General features: G+C 53.4%; 1 protein-coding gene and 1 long non-coding RNA gene across 5 annotated transcripts in view; both read left to right on the top strand.

The window, feature by feature from the left end:
* Positions 1-989: 989 nt before the first annotated feature.
* LOC139802448 (uncharacterized) lies at positions 990-4811 on the top strand. Of its 2 annotated transcripts, XR_011728623.1 has the most exons (4): positions 990-2720; positions 3198-3947; positions 4193-4318; positions 4627-4811. It is a non-coding gene; the product is annotated as an uncharacterized lncRNA (long non-coding RNA). The 2 variants fall into 2 exon arrangements; XR_011728622.1 differs by having other exon boundaries at positions 990-3947.
* Positions 4812-6327: 1516 nt separating this feature from the next.
* The window catches only part of ARHGEF9 (Cdc42 guanine nucleotide exchange factor 9), a 174187-nt gene continuing 166051 nt past the window's right edge, over positions 6328-14463 (top strand). For all 3 annotated transcript variants that reach the window (XR_011728674.1, XM_071757709.1, XM_071757708.1), the window contains exon 1: positions 6328-6841. The gene's annotated coding sequence lies outside the window, so the exon portion shown is untranslated. The remainder of the gene's footprint in view (positions 6842-14463) is intronic.

Below are 14463 nucleotides of genomic sequence, written 5' to 3'. Positions count from 1 at the left end.
TAAATTCCCTGTCTCTATGAACACCACGCCGAGGATGTGCCCTCATCTCTGGGCTCCCGTTATTTTTTGGATCAACCCTTTATTTGCAGTAACCAAGTGCCTCTTGGTGTGAAACGAGGAAAAAAAAGTTAAATCCAGACCAGAGCCAGCCCTGGGGAGGGAGGAGTGCTGTTTGCTGCTATTGTTACTTCCAAAAAAACCCACAAAAGGGAAACTTCCAGGCGTGAGTCTGTAGATTGTTGATGAGCGTGAGGCTGTGGTGCTGAGGTCTGAGCACCGGGAGCAAAGCTGGGACTTGCTGCTCCTGTCCTACACCCAGAAGGTCTCCCCTGGCCTCCTGGTGTGTTATTTCTGCCCAGGTGCCTCGGGGAGGCTGGCACAGCACAGCTTCTCCAGGCTCCCACCCGCTGCAGCTCAGAGTCCCCTTCAGGGATGTGGTTGTTCCCTTTGGCTTTTTGCTCTTTGTCTTTTGTTTTAGAAAATCTCCCAATATTGACTCCTAACCAGGGTGAGCTCACCTGTGAGATGCTGGTTTGCAGGCTGTCACCCTTTGGTGACAAAGTAAGGAAACATGGGTGGGCTCAGGCACTTGGTGTTTTATTGTGACCCGTCAGCTGTCAGCCCTTAACTCCTTTTCCCCCTCCTCTTGAATCCTCTGATACCACTGACCCTCCAGGGATGCTGCTCTGGGGCAGGTGTCCCAGAGGTGTAGGGAAGGATTGTTTAAATTGTCCTAAAAAGCAAATAATAGTGATTTTAACGGGGCAATGGATTCGGCAGCTGTAGATGAAAAGCAGCTCTGCCAGCATCCTGTTGCCCAACTCTTCTGCAGCTTCACTGGATTTTGGGTGTTGCCTTCTGGGCTCACCAAGCAGGAGCCATCCTGGTGGTGAGGACCGGCTGGGAGCTCTGCCGGGCTCCAGCCCCCCCGGGCTGCTGGTGGCTTTGCCGGGGTCCCCGAGGTGCCCTGGGGTCCCCGAGGTGCTCCGGGACTGGGTGAGTGTGAGTCACGCAGCAGAAATCTCCCCGGGGCTCCTCCTCTGCCTCCCCGGCAGATCGTGCCCATCTCCAGCGAGCACGTCGGGACTGGTTGGAGCAGAGCATTGGGTTCTTGGTTTGCCAGCCCTGGGCTGGGGCGGGCAAAAAGCATCGCTCCTCTCCCTAGGGAAGAGATCTGGAGGCTCCTGCCCACCTCCCTCCTGCTTTCAGCTCCTTCCCTGCTCCCGGATCCCAACAGCTTTGCAGAAGGATTCGGGTTCCTTTCCTTCTCCACAAAACAGAAAAGGAGGAGGAGGCTGCGGGAGGTTTGATGTTAAAAACCTCCTTTCCAGCAACCCAAGCAGCCGAAGCTTGGGGGTTTCCCAGCTCTTTTCCTCACCGCTGTTTTCCTGCGAGGTGTTTGCGGGGCATTGTAAGGGTCGTGGGTTTCCCTGCGTGTTTGGGGCGAGGATCCCACCGGCACCGTCCCCTCCTGGGCAGGGAGCTGGGGCTGGAGCCCGATGCTTCTCTGCGATCTGCTATTAATAACCCAGGAGCGAGGCTGCCGGGCTGGAGGAAACGAAGGAAATGAAGTTAATATGTGGAAATGTTTCCTTGTTTTCCCGCTCGTTTCCCTGCCCCTTGCTCCCGGCCCCTCTCGTCCTGCCCAGGCTGCGGATGGGCTCCGGGGCTGGATGGGGAGCACCGGCAGATCCCAGTTTGGGGAAAAGCCTTGAAGAACAAGGAATTGGAGGCTGGCAGGAGAGCTGGGGGCTGCTGAGGTGTGTCTGAGCTGCTATGACACAGAGAGAAGGGCTCAGGGGCTGCTCCTTGGGGGCGAAGGAGAGAAGGGGCACATTTCCTTGGGGGCTTGGGGGCAGCGTTGTTCCTTGCCAGTCCCGTGCAGGAGTTCTGCTGGAGCTGGAGGCTGGAAAAGCAGCTCGGGAGCAGGGGACGGGCTCGGTGGGGCCGGGTGACGCCGTGACTCAGCCTGGCCACGCCGTGGCTCCTGCAAGTCCCTTCCTGCAGCTACCGAGGGCTGGGACGAGCACGAGTGTTCTTGGTTCTGAATGCAAAACCCAACCCCGGCCTTCTTTTCCCAACCTCGGCTGCGTTATTTCGGTGCAGCCCGGCCCTTCCCCAGGTGGCCCCGTGGCCACTGCTAGCCAGGGGCTGGTGGGGATGCTTCCCCGGGGGGCTCGGGGCAGGAGCTCTGATCCTGAGGCTTGAACTCAGCCAGGAGCAGCTTCACCTGCAGATCCCCAGCCTGGCCAGGGTGCAGGTCGTGGCTGCTGTCAGAAATGCCCAGCATCCTTCCCCAGAGGGGGAGAGAAATGGTTCTGTCCCCGTGGGGTGGCTCTGGGGGGCCGAGGGAACACGCTCATTCCTGGTGGTGGGTGTTGGTTTCTCCTCTGCCCTTTGGTTTCTTGTTAAAACAAGGTCGACCTTAACACGTTCCTGGGTGGAGCTGAGCCTGCTCCAACGTGTGGAGCTGAGGGCTGCAGGGGTTCCAGGAGACCCAGGAGAGCAGGAACCATTCAAACCATTCATCCCAACCTCTTGGCAGGCAGAGCAGATGAGCCATGAGCCCTTCCCCACCAAGCACCTCTGAGAAACACGGCTTGAAATGTTCTGCTGGGAAGAACTTGTGGAAAGCACCTGAGCCCCCCTGGAAGCACAGCCACGGCAGGGATGTGCCCCCTGCCCAGCTCTCACCTTGGGGATTTCAACCTTTCCTCCAGGTTTTCTCTCATTATTTTGTTTCCTGCTGTGGTTTGCCACCCCCAGGCTCCCGGGTGATGCTGTGGGAGCTCCTGGGTTGGCCCAGGAACACACTCCCAGGCTCCCTTTCCTCTCCCTAAAAAGAAAATTACACTTACAGAGGAGGAATAAGCAAGGCCCAGCGCAAGAAGAGGAGTCACTAAACCCAGCTCGTGTCCTGGGCTGGTGACAGGGGACAAGGAGCACAAATGAACCCTCATTATAGCAAGAATGAGGATTTAATGAGTGGGATTTGGTGATGTGCTCCAGAGCAGAACTTGTGCTCTGCTCCCTCTTCCAGACATTAAAACTTTAAATGGGGAAACAAAAAAGTCTCAGATCTTCTGCCTTACCTTGGGTGTGCAGCTGGAGCCTGAAAGAAACCCAACCCAATGGGGATGCCTGGACATTCCTCCACTGGGAGAAGCTCCTGATCTGGCCCATTTCTTTCCAAACAGGGGCTTCTGCAACCCAGTCCCCACCCAGCCCAGTCCAGAAGACCCATCTGGGAATCTGAGCCCTCTCCTCCACAAAGCAGCTGCAGAGATTCTTCCTGACCTGCTTTTGGTTGCTGTAGGGCAGAGCTCCCCATGGGCACCCCAGCAGGAAGCTCTTTGGCTGCCCTCATACTCTGGGTACATTTCTCTGGGTTTCCAAGGAGCTGTTAATTCCTTATCACTCCTGTTTTGTTTTGTTTTGATTTGATTTGTTTGGTTGGTTGTTTTTTTCCTCACTTCAGGTATCTGGCAGGAGACATGTGGTGAGGGGACCCCAGGGCAGTTACCTCCTTGGTGGTATTTGAAGTGCCTGAGGAAAAGGTGAGGCAGGAGGGAAGGGGTGAAGATTCAGGAAGCCCCCACACCACCCATGGCCCCAGCTGAGCTGCCTAAAGCTGCCAAATTTTGCTAGACCTGGAAAAATAAAACAATAAATAATCCAGATGGGCATTTTTTGGGTTTGCCTTCACCTTCATCAGTCCTTGTGGTCATCTCTTGATGGGCCTAAGGTTACATTCAAAGGAAAGACCTTTTGCTCCTGTTTTTTTTTTCTCACATGGGTTCCATCACTTCCTAATTGAGACAAGGATTTTCCACCTTCTTTAAGGAAAGTAGAAGTAGCCCTCTACAGGTCATTCAATAGTTTATGTTTTACTGGTTTTCTTGCAGCAGAAGCAGCCAAAGAGTTCTGGAGCACTTGTTATGCAGCAGGTAAGTGCACAGAGGGGTTCTGGTTGCTCACAAATTCAGGGCCCACTGCCAAGCTCAGTGGCCCACAGTTAGCTTTAGCTGGGAAAAAAAACAAAAAAGGGCAAAAATATTTTTGGGAGGGAGGGAAAAGAGGGGGGAAAAGGGCTGAGGGCTGTGTGGTGTTACCCTTGTCCCTGGGAGAGGCACAGAGGCAGACTGCTGGCCCTGTATTTTGTGGTGACTGTGACTTTTTTCTGCATCTGAAGGTTTTCTTGGAAGCCCAGCTGATGAAGCTGGATGATTTCCTGACTTTCACCTTTCTTTTCTGGAGAGGAAAAAAGTGAAGAGCTTTTAGCTGCTTCCTGCAAGCAGGAGAACAGGAGATGTCACAGGTAACGTTCTGAGAGCAAATAGAAAACGCAATCTGGAGAAGATGTCACATGAATGTTTGGAGAACATATTTGAAGCAACTGGGGTGGATTTTTAGCCTTCAAGGAGGGTCAAAATGGCACAAAAAGTTCAAGGGCCTTTTGCTGCCTATGCCCAAAGTCACAGAAAGCATTTGCAAACCAATGCAGCACCAAAACGATCTGAAAAGGAGGTGGAAACCCCTGAGCTGGTGCTGTTCCAGGGAGTGATTGATCTGATGTTCCCAATTACACTTCCTCGTGGTTATCCCATTAATGCCACCCTCTTGCAGGAGCACACACCTGCCTCTCCATGGCAAACACTATGAGGAGAACGTCAAACACCAATTACACGTGATGGCAAAGCAGCAATTAAATCCACTGAGCCTGCCCTAAAGAACGATTTCATCTCCCTCCAGTGTTTTTTTACCTTGCAAAGGCTGTTTCTTGAAACGAAACCAAGTTCTTTTTATTTGTGTGATCTATGTATCCATGGGGAAAGGAACACCTCCTGCCTGGGAGCTGATGGGAAAGCACGTTTGGGTTTGCAGAGCTGGTGGGGTGGGAGAGCCCTGGCTGCTCCTTAGGAGCTCCTCAGAAGTTCATTTTCTCTCAGCTCTCCAGATGAGCTTCTCCTCCTGTCCTGTCCGGGTTGGGGAAGGGGCTGGTTGGAGCTTTGTGCTGTTTCCCAGGTGTTTGTGGTTTGGCTGATGAGTTGTTTGAAGCACCTGCCCGCAGCCAAATGAGCTGATTGTGCCCAGGTGGGCTCTGGCTGTGGCAAAAGGCTTCTCCTCTCCGGGTGGGGGGAAGGAGGAGGAAAGAAGTGGTCTTCCACCCAGAGAGGGAGACACAAGAAGCTGGTGCAAAGCTAAAGGGTGAGCCCAGCCCAGGATGCCGACCCCTGTAGGAAGATGGAGCCTGGAGAAAGCTGAGGTAGTTTTTAAATCTCCTTGTGTAGGCAGCTGGAGAACAGTGGAGGAGTTTTATGGGGAGTGGGGGGTAAAGGAGGCTGAGGGGAGACTTTGTGGCTCTCTGCAACTCCCTCAGAGGAGGTTGGAGTCGGGGAGGGGTGGGTCACCCAAGGAACTAGTGATGGGATGAGAGGAAATGGCCTCAAGTTGCCCAGGGGAGGTTTAGGTTGGAGCTGGGGAACAAATTCTCCCTGGAAAGGGTTGATAGGGCCTGGCCCAGGCTGCCCAGGGCAGGGGTGGAGTCCCCATCATCCCTGGAGGGGTTTCAAAGCCCTGGAATTGTGGTGCTGAGGGACAGGGGTTAGCGGTGAGCTTGGCAGTGCTGGGGGAACGGTTGGGTTTGGCGATCTCAAAGCTCTTTTTCCAGCCCAAACAATTCCGTGATTCCAGACTGGGGTGAAACCTCGTGCCCAGGCTCTGACCCGTGCCCTCCCCCATGGGCACCCTCAAAGCGGGAGGTGCTGGCCCACAGGGCCTGGGGGAACCCTCCCGAAGCGGCCAGAGGTGACCCCGGGAGATCCTCAGGCCCCATCTCCCGTGCCTCAGTTTCCCCATGCGCGGGGCAGGCGCAGCCGTGACCGCGCTTCCTCCCATTGTTCTTACGGCGGGGAGGGGGGGGAAAACAATAATCTCCCCAAAAAAACACTTTCAACCCCTCGCCCAAATTTCCCCTCCGGGCACCGCCGGCCGCTGCGCAGCCTCCCCCGCGCTTCCCCCGCGCCCGCGGAGCGCAGGGCGGGCGGCGCCGCGCAGGCGGCGGGGCGGGGGGGGGGGGGAACGGAACGGGACGGGACGGGACGGGGAACGACGGCGGCTCCGAGCCACACCGGCTGCAGAAAGTTTCCCTCCGGGCTCCTGCTCACACCCAGGGACCTTCTCCTTAAAGAAGAATAATTAAAAAAAAACGCACACTTTTTATAAATTAATTTTTAGCTTTTTTTTTTTTCCGCTTTTAATTTCAGTCTTTTTTTTTTTTTCTCTTTGGATTTTTTTTTCTTCCTTTTATTTATTTATTTTTTTTTTTTTGGTAGTCTTTATTATTATTATTATCATTAATTTTCGGGCAGCGCCCGGGCGCGGCCAGCACCCGGGGCTGCGGGGGATGCGCGGTCGCGGCGGAGCAGCGGGTTCCCCCCGCGGGTCCCCCCCGCATCCCTCTGCCCCTGGGAGGCCACCAGCCCCCGGGGCAGCCCGGTCAACCCGGCCCGGTCCGGCCATCCCCGCCGCTCTCTGAGCTCTCTGCCGGGGCCGGTACCGGGGCCCCGGGGGTCCCGGGCCGGTCCCGGGGGTGGCGGGGAGGTGGTGGTGGGGGGTGGAGGGTGCTGTGCATGGCACGGGCACCTTATTATTATTATTATTATTAATTATTTTGGGGTTTATTTCTCTCGGAGGAGTTCGCACTGTTAGTCATATTTTTTAATTATTTTTAATTGGGTTTTTTTTGGGTTTCTTTTTTTGTTTTATTTTTTTATTTCAACATTTCAAGACACCGGAGGAGTGTTGGAGTTATATCCCGGGACCGAGGCCATGCGGGGAGGTAAGAGCGGAGTCGGAACCGGGTCGGGGGAAGGGAGCAGGGACCGGGACGCCCATGGGCGTCCCGGTCCCTGCTCCCTTCCCCCGACCCCTACGCGATTTTTGGTTTGGTTTGTTGTTTTTTTTTGGGGGGGGATGGGGAGGGCTCAGTCCTAACCGGTTTTAGGAGTCCCAGGGAAGCTGATGGGGCAACCTCGGCGAGAAAGTCTTAGTCATGTGTTTACAGAGCCTGGCTGGAGGGTTCCTCTTAGATGCCACCTTCCAATCTCCACCTTTGTGGTTTTGGTTGACACCTTAACATTTATTAATGTGAGATTTCAAAATAATGGCTGATATAACACCCCCCCCCCCCCCCCCTCCTCCCCTCCCTTGCTCCTCCCTCGTGTTTGTTTTCCCCACGTTTTGCCCCAAGTTGATGGTGAAGCCAACACCAGCTCCAGGTTTAACTCCCAACCTGGTGTTCTCCTGGGGTTTGGTGGTTGTGTCGATTTAGGGGTTATTGGAGCCAGCTGGATCTAAATGAAGTATTTCAATCAAATATTTATGGAATGCTGCTCGCTCCTTCCACGGGATCTTCACTTGAATGGCTTTGAAAAATGCCAGATTTCTGTCTGTTGAAGGTAATTTGTGCCAGTGAGGGTGGATGCTCTGCTGGGGCACAGTGACATTTGGGCTGCCCCTCTCCCCTGCCATGGGGTGCCCAGTGCTCAAGTGAGAAGCAGACTCTGGAGAAGTGTCCAAGGCCAGGTTGGATGGGGCTTGGAGCAACCTGGTCTTGTGGGAGGTGTCCGTGGCAGGGGGGGTTGGAATTAGGTGGTCTTTAAGGTCCTTCCCATCCCAAACCAGTCTGGGATTCTGTGATTTGGTTCCCGATGGAATGAGTGACCAGGCAGGGACTGGGAATGCCAGACTGCTGCTGTGCCATCTGGTTGCCTTGCTGTGGTGGGAATTAATGGGATTCCTACATCTTCCTGGCAGGAGAACCAACCAGGAGGTCGTGTTGGGGCAGGAAAGGGGTGTCCTGCATTACCTGGGGAGGTTAAGTGAGGAGACCCACTCAAAACGTGGGATCCACGGGTCTCCCACGTCCCAGGTGCTCACTGGGATGGGGAGATGGGGCAGGACGGGTGGCTGTGCAGCCTCAGGGTGGGCTCTGTCCTTCAGAGGTTGCAGCAAGAGGCTGATTTTCCTTTGCCCCATTTTGTCCCATGCTTGTTGCAAACATGAATTCTTTTCCATCCTGGCTCCCCCAGTCTCCTGCCCTATCCCAGGGCTGTTCCCACTCATTCTCTGGAGCACTTACTCCTCTCAACCATCTCATTTGGTGGTGTTCTCCTCAGCTTTCCAGGCTCCTCTGAAACTTCCAGGTGAAGTGTGAGAATGGGTTTGCTTTTGGTCTTATCAAGACCTCTTAGAATTAGTCTGGGGAGTCCTGAGGAGCTGAGCTGGGAGCTGAAAACCACCCAAGTAATTACTGCAGCCTGGTTATGCTTGGAGCAGTTATTTCTCCCTGGGTTTACCCCAGCTGTTTGTTTGTGTCTTGTGATCTCGAAGACTTCTCCAAAAAAAAAAATTTTTTTTTGCCATAATAATAGCTGATTTAATAAAATGAAAAGAAAACAAACTCTCATAAGTAACATGGATAAAAGAAAAAAAAAAAAAAAAGGAAATGGGAGGAACTGCTCCCACCCTGTCCTCCTCCATGGACCAGGTTTCTGCTGGCACCATGAGCAGGGGATCTGGCTGCATGTCCTGCCCAGTGGCCTCTTGCCAGCCGTGTTTCAGGGCATCATCATCATCACCAAACTTTTTTTTTTTTTTTTTTTGGGGGGGGGGGAGCTGCTTTTTTCTCTCTAATTTCAGGTTTGTTGTATTTGGCCTCCTTACATCCCACATGCAGCAGCTGTCTGTGGAGCAGGGGTTATTTCTGTGTGCTGTGCTGACATCAGGAGGCAGCATTAATATTCCATTAAATGACAGATTTATTGGAGTTTTCTTCATCGGCTCAATATGACCCAAAAACCTGAGCTGTAATTTGCCAGAAGGGGGCATTTTGCAGACATAGTAAAGGGTTTCAGGGACCTCGGATTGATGATAAAACACAGGCAGTGATGTGTGTCTGGAAAACCCTTTTCTTGGGGAAGATTTCCACCAAATTAAGATACTGGTGCACCTTCTCACTAGGGGATGAATTTTGGGGTGCTGCACGTGGAGGGTGCAGTGCAAAGATTTTTTTTTTTTTAAGTTTTCTTCAATGAAGCCACTTAAAAATGCATTTTCAGGCTCTCTCCCAGTCTGGCTTTTTTTTTTTTTTCTTTTTCTTTTTTTTTTTTTTTTTGCTGTAGGTTGAGCCCCAAGAACTTGGTGTTGCTCTGATGTTCTTGCATGTGGTTTCTCTACTCTTCCTCTCTGGAAAGTGAGGGCACTGCTCCATCTGGAGCCCACAGCTCTGTGGTCAGCTCTCTTCTCTCTTCTTGCTTCTTACTCCTTGTGCTCTTCCCCTGCCCCAGCGTGGGTCCATCCCATGGGAAACAGTCCATGAGCTCCCCCACTGTGGGGTCCTCCCCCACTGTGGGGTCCTCCCCCACTGTGGGGTCCTCCCCCACTGTGGGGTCCTCCCCCACTGTGGGGTCCTCCCCCACTGTGGGGTCCTCCCCCACTGTGGGGTCCTCCCCCACTGTGGGGTCCTCCCCCACTGTGGGGTCCTCCCCCACTGTGGGGTCCTTCCCGTGGGCTGCAGTTCTTCATTAGCTGCTCCAGGCTGGGTCCCTTCCACAGGGGGAAGTCCTTCAGGAATAGACTGCTGAGGGTTGTCCTCCATCCTGTGTTGTATGAACTAACATCTCCTGCAACTGGGAAGGGTCAGGGGTCCCTGGGCCAGGGAGGGGATGGCAGCAGAGCCCAGGCAGGTGACATTTGCAGCTTCAGGCCTGTAGCTCTTGCATTGTAGGTAAAAAGGCTTAAAAAGCTCTTGAGCTTGGAGCAGGGTGCTACCTGTGTTGGGAATGCTGGTTTAGTCCTTTCCTCTCTGACTAAAACTCTCCCTGCTTCTCCTCAAAAGGAGTCATGGAATACCCAGTTCCTTTTGCTGCTGTAGAAGTTTTTCATTTGCTTTTCTTTGTGTTGGGCATTGCAATCCCTTTTGCTCCCTCATTCTCAGAAGCTCCAGCAGGTCCACGCTGGAGCATTTGGGAGTCAATTGCCACCTCTTGGTGTTTGGTGCGGTGTCAACAGTTGCTCTTTTCCTGCTGGGATGCGGACCAGGGGCCAGACTGTGGGAGATGCACCAGGCCCAGGCTTCCTCCCCCAAGAAAGTGCTGCTGGTCAGGTTCACCCCAGCCAAGCTGAGACTGAAACCTTCCAAATCCTTCCTCGGTCTGACGTGATCCTTTCACAAGGGCTGCAGTGAAATATCCGTGAGAGAAAGCTGGGCCCAGATGTTGCAAAAGGCTGGGGTGTGATAATGAATTCTCCACAGCCATTCCCAAGCTGGGTGTCTTCAGTTTCCAACCACTGGTGTGGTTTTGCCTGCTTCCTGGCCTGGATTTGGTTGTGATGCTTTGCTTGTTGCTAAAACACCATCGTCCACCGGAGCCTCCAGGAGTTGCAGCTCAAGGAGTTTTCTGGTGGCAGCTATTTCCCAGGGTGTTTTCTCCTGGGAGCACAGGAAATTCTGGTTGCACCATTATTGCAGAGCCTATTGTCTGGGGTTAGGGCAGGATTTACTCTTGCTCACCTCCTAAAGTGCCTCACTGGGTTAAAAGGAGGTTGCAGGGGATGCTGAGCTGCTGGCAAGGCTCAGAGCTGGTTCTGTGATGGGTTCATTCTTAGCCCAGCTCCCTCCCTTTCTGCTCACTCTCCCCTGGGGCTTTTCACAGGAATCCCTGGGGTTTAGGAAAACTTGGAGTGAAGCTGGAGTCAGGACATGGACATGCCTCATCACAGTTGGCAGCTTCTTGCTGCTTCTCCTGCTCTTGGCTTGCGGGTGACAGAATCACTCACAGATGCAAAACCAGCGTGGGGGTGTGCAGAGACCTCTCCCTTCCCAGAGACCCCTCTGGCCTTGGAGATGCCAGAAAACATGGCCCTGGTCACACAGGTGTCACCAGGCAGGCACAGCACGTGGTGGGCCCTGTTTTCATCTGCTGCAGCCTGGTGGGTGCCCCGGGATGCCCATTCACCTCCCTGTGCCTCAGTTTCTTATCTGAGCTCCGGAGCAGAGGTGATGCAGCCCGTGTTTGCTTTCGCTTTGGGGTTTTTTATTTTTCCTCTGAACTAATCTTTGTGGCTTAGATGGTTGGCAGTGATTAGCCCCATTTCCCAGGCTGTGCTACACGAGTTGCAAAACACAGCTCCTCACCCGTGTGAACTGCAGGGCAACCCGAAACGCTTTGGCTGCCACTCTGCTGCCGGCAGCAGCGGGAGGGTTTGAAAGCTTTGCTGCCTGAATTGTGGCCCCCTGGCTGCCCGGAGGGCTGCTCAGCCCTCGGGTTGCCTGCCCAGGCTCTTGGCTTTCCCTTGCTTTGGGTTTTTTGCTCCCTTTTGGCTGCCATCCCAAAAAAGGGGAAGCACCAGAGCAGGGCAAGGTGTAAAGAGGGAAGCTGCGTGCGTGCCGCACGCTGGGGCCGAACGAAGCGTGGAAGTTCCCTGGGATTTTGTAAACTCTGTCTCCTGAGAGCTGAGATTTTGCTGCCCCACTGAAGTCCCTGGGGAGCTGGTGCTGGCAGGGAACCAGAAGGCTGGTTGATGAGCAGAGCAAAGCACGTGCCTGGCAGAGGGCTGGGGAGCCTGGCAATGGCTGCCCTGTGTCCCTCATCTGAACAAACCACACTGGGACCGCTTGGAGCTCGTTTGCTCTTGCTGCTCCTCTTGCACCAGGCTGGCCCGGGGCAGCAGCTGATGCTGAAACTGGGTCAACATTGTCTGCCAGAGCCTCCTGTACACTCGGAGACTTGTTGGAGGGAACCATTAATCAGTTTAAAACTGCCCCGTTCCACTCGTGTGCATCAAGAGTGCCCATTGTGTGGGACAACAATGAGGCCCTGTGAGTGCTGTGGAGTGGCACGTGTGGCCCCAGCCCTGTGCTCACAGAGGCTCCAGCCTCCCAGCTGTGGCCAAGTGGCTGGTGATGGGCTTCACAGTGACATTGTGAGGGTGCCTGGCTTCTGCTGGCCACACCAGTGCAGAGGGTGCCACCGGCTGGGTGGCTGGAGGGTGGCAGCAGAGAGGAGGAGGAGAACATCTACTGGGTTCCTGAGCAGCACAAGGAGTTGGGTTTGCTCTGGGTGGGCAAAGGCACCAACTCCAGAGCTCGTTACCCTCTTCCCATCCCTCCCTTGTGCTGTAGGGAGTTGCCTGGGTTCCTGGGTGCAGAGCACATCCATAACTTCTGCTCTGCTCTCTGGTTTCCACACCACACACCAGAGCTGAAGAAGACACCAGCAGCAGGTGAGCAGCACACACTGTGCCCCTTGGTGACCCTCTGGGACCACACTCAAGTGTCCACTTACAAATTATACCAGGCAAAGCCAGGAGAAGCAGCAGTGCTGGAGCTGATGGTCTGGAAGCATTTTCATGGTGCAGACAATGCTGGCACCACAGCCCAGGAGATGCTCCCCACAGCCCCAGGGGATGGTGTCCACGTGTATTTTCCAGTGAGGTTTCATAGAGCAGAGGCTGGTGAGTTTACTTTGTATGGTGTAAGTCCTGCCAAAACAATTTCTTCCTGTTATTGCTCCTCCAGTCGTAGTGGAGAGATAAGAGATTTTTGCAGGGAGTTGGTTTCTTCCAGGGGCTTCTCCTGCTCCTAGCTGGGAGCTTCGAGCAGTAGTTCTCAGGGTGACCTCAGTCCTTCAGCTAAATTTCAAAGTCACATTTAGCTAAATGAAAAGATGAACATGTGAGTATAGTCTGTGCAGGATCTTTCCCCAGCCAAGTGGATCGGGTTGATTTTAGGTGGTATTTCCCATCAATTAATTGTCTCTTCAGCTGCCCAAGGAGGTAGTAATGGATGGCAAAGACCTTGGCCTGGAAGGCAAGGCTTGTGTTGAAATATACTGAAATGGAAGCTGGGGCATGAGGGGCTCTGCTTGGACCTGGGCTGGTGCTGGGAGGGCACCACAAGTCTCCTCCCTGCCCCAGCTCAGACCTTGGTGGCTTCAGCTGATGTTTTGTGTTGCCACATCATTTTGTGTCCCGATGCTGACTGGGACCCAGATGTCCCTCTGCAATGGCAGATGCTGGTTTTACATCTGACTGAAGTACTGCATAGGTCTGTCATGCTCCCTGGAAAGTAAAGGACCTTCCTTTTTCCCACCTAATTCTGGCAGAATTAGGAAAATGGTGTGGAGTTTCAATAGCCGGAAAGCTCTGCAGGCTGGGGGAACGATTTGCATGGAAAACTTTCTCAGCTTCACAGCAAGGAAACACCCTTGCTACAGAACCACTGCTCTGTGTGGGTTTCCACTCCTGCCAAGGAAGATTTAAATGGTATTCTAATGAGAATCAAACCCCCTTCTGCTTGGTTTTTAATTCCTTTTGAGTGAATTCTTCCTTTGCCCTTCCTCTGCTGCTGCATCCCACAGCCACGGAGGCTGTGGAAGCAGGGAGGCAGCATCCCCCTTCCCAGAGATGGGCTGAGGAGGTGCAGCTGGGGAGGAAAGTTCAGCCCAGTCTTCCTTTGGGGCTGAAAACAAAGAGAACGTGGGTGTGTGCCTTGGCCATGAGATTGGGTTTAAGTGGTTGCATGGCCTTCCCTTGCTGCCTCATTCTTACTCCTGGGACCTGTTTTTGTCACCTGTGCTCACTGCCCAATGTGTGTTTCTGTATCCAGACACTCAGCCCACACTGTTGGGACCAAAGCATCTCTGTGTTTTTGGGTTGCTCTTTGCAACCCTTCCCAAGCTGCATCTTTTGGGCAAGTTATTTTTGGGTCTGTGTCAGGTTTCTTGGTGACTTTTGTCTGACTGTGGATAGTTGTGAAAAGGTGGCTGTTCTGCTCCTGCCAGTGGTGCCTTCCCTGCCATCTGCTGCTGCAGCTCTGGTTTGCTGGGGGGAGGAGGAAGCATCTCTTTACAGACAACAAAAAGAGAATAAAGTAAACGGATGGTCTCTCTGGTTTCTGTGGGAATTGGGTTTTCTGCTAGACAAGCCCAGGTCCTTAAATGTTTTTCCTTAAGCTTGTCTTTTGTCTCTTCTGAAGGAAGAAGGGGTCATTTTTTCCGTGCTGCTGACGTGAAGGGTGAATCACAAGGGCTGTGGGAAGGTGCTGGTACCGGGACCAGGAACCTGTCAAAATATTTGCCATCTTCCTCCTGACATCCTCAGAGGCTTTGCAGCCCGTGTGCCAAGTGGTTGGGTATGACCACAGTTCAGAGTGCTCTTTTGATGCTTCTCAAGTGGGATGGACAGGAAGGATTAACTCCTTAAAGGATTTATATTTTGAGGGAGTGCTACAGCCTATGCAGGGGAGAGCACGTTGGTTTTACTACAGGAAGGAAATGTGTCAGGACGTAGCATATGGCCTGGAAGCCAAAATGATTTTTGCCTCCATGCTGAGCACTAGCTGCAGCCAAAAAAAAAAAAAAACAACCAAAAAACAAAAAAGAGAGAGAGAGAGAAGAC

This window comes from Heliangelus exortis, chromosome 14, assembly GCF_036169615.1.
Source record: "Heliangelus exortis chromosome 14, bHelExo1.hap1, whole genome shotgun sequence".
Lineage (NCBI taxonomy): Eukaryota > Metazoa > Chordata > Aves > Apodiformes > Trochilidae > Heliangelus > Heliangelus exortis.
The sequence above is the reverse complement of the archived record's forward strand: the minus strand, read 5'-3'. Positions and strand labels throughout refer to the sequence as shown.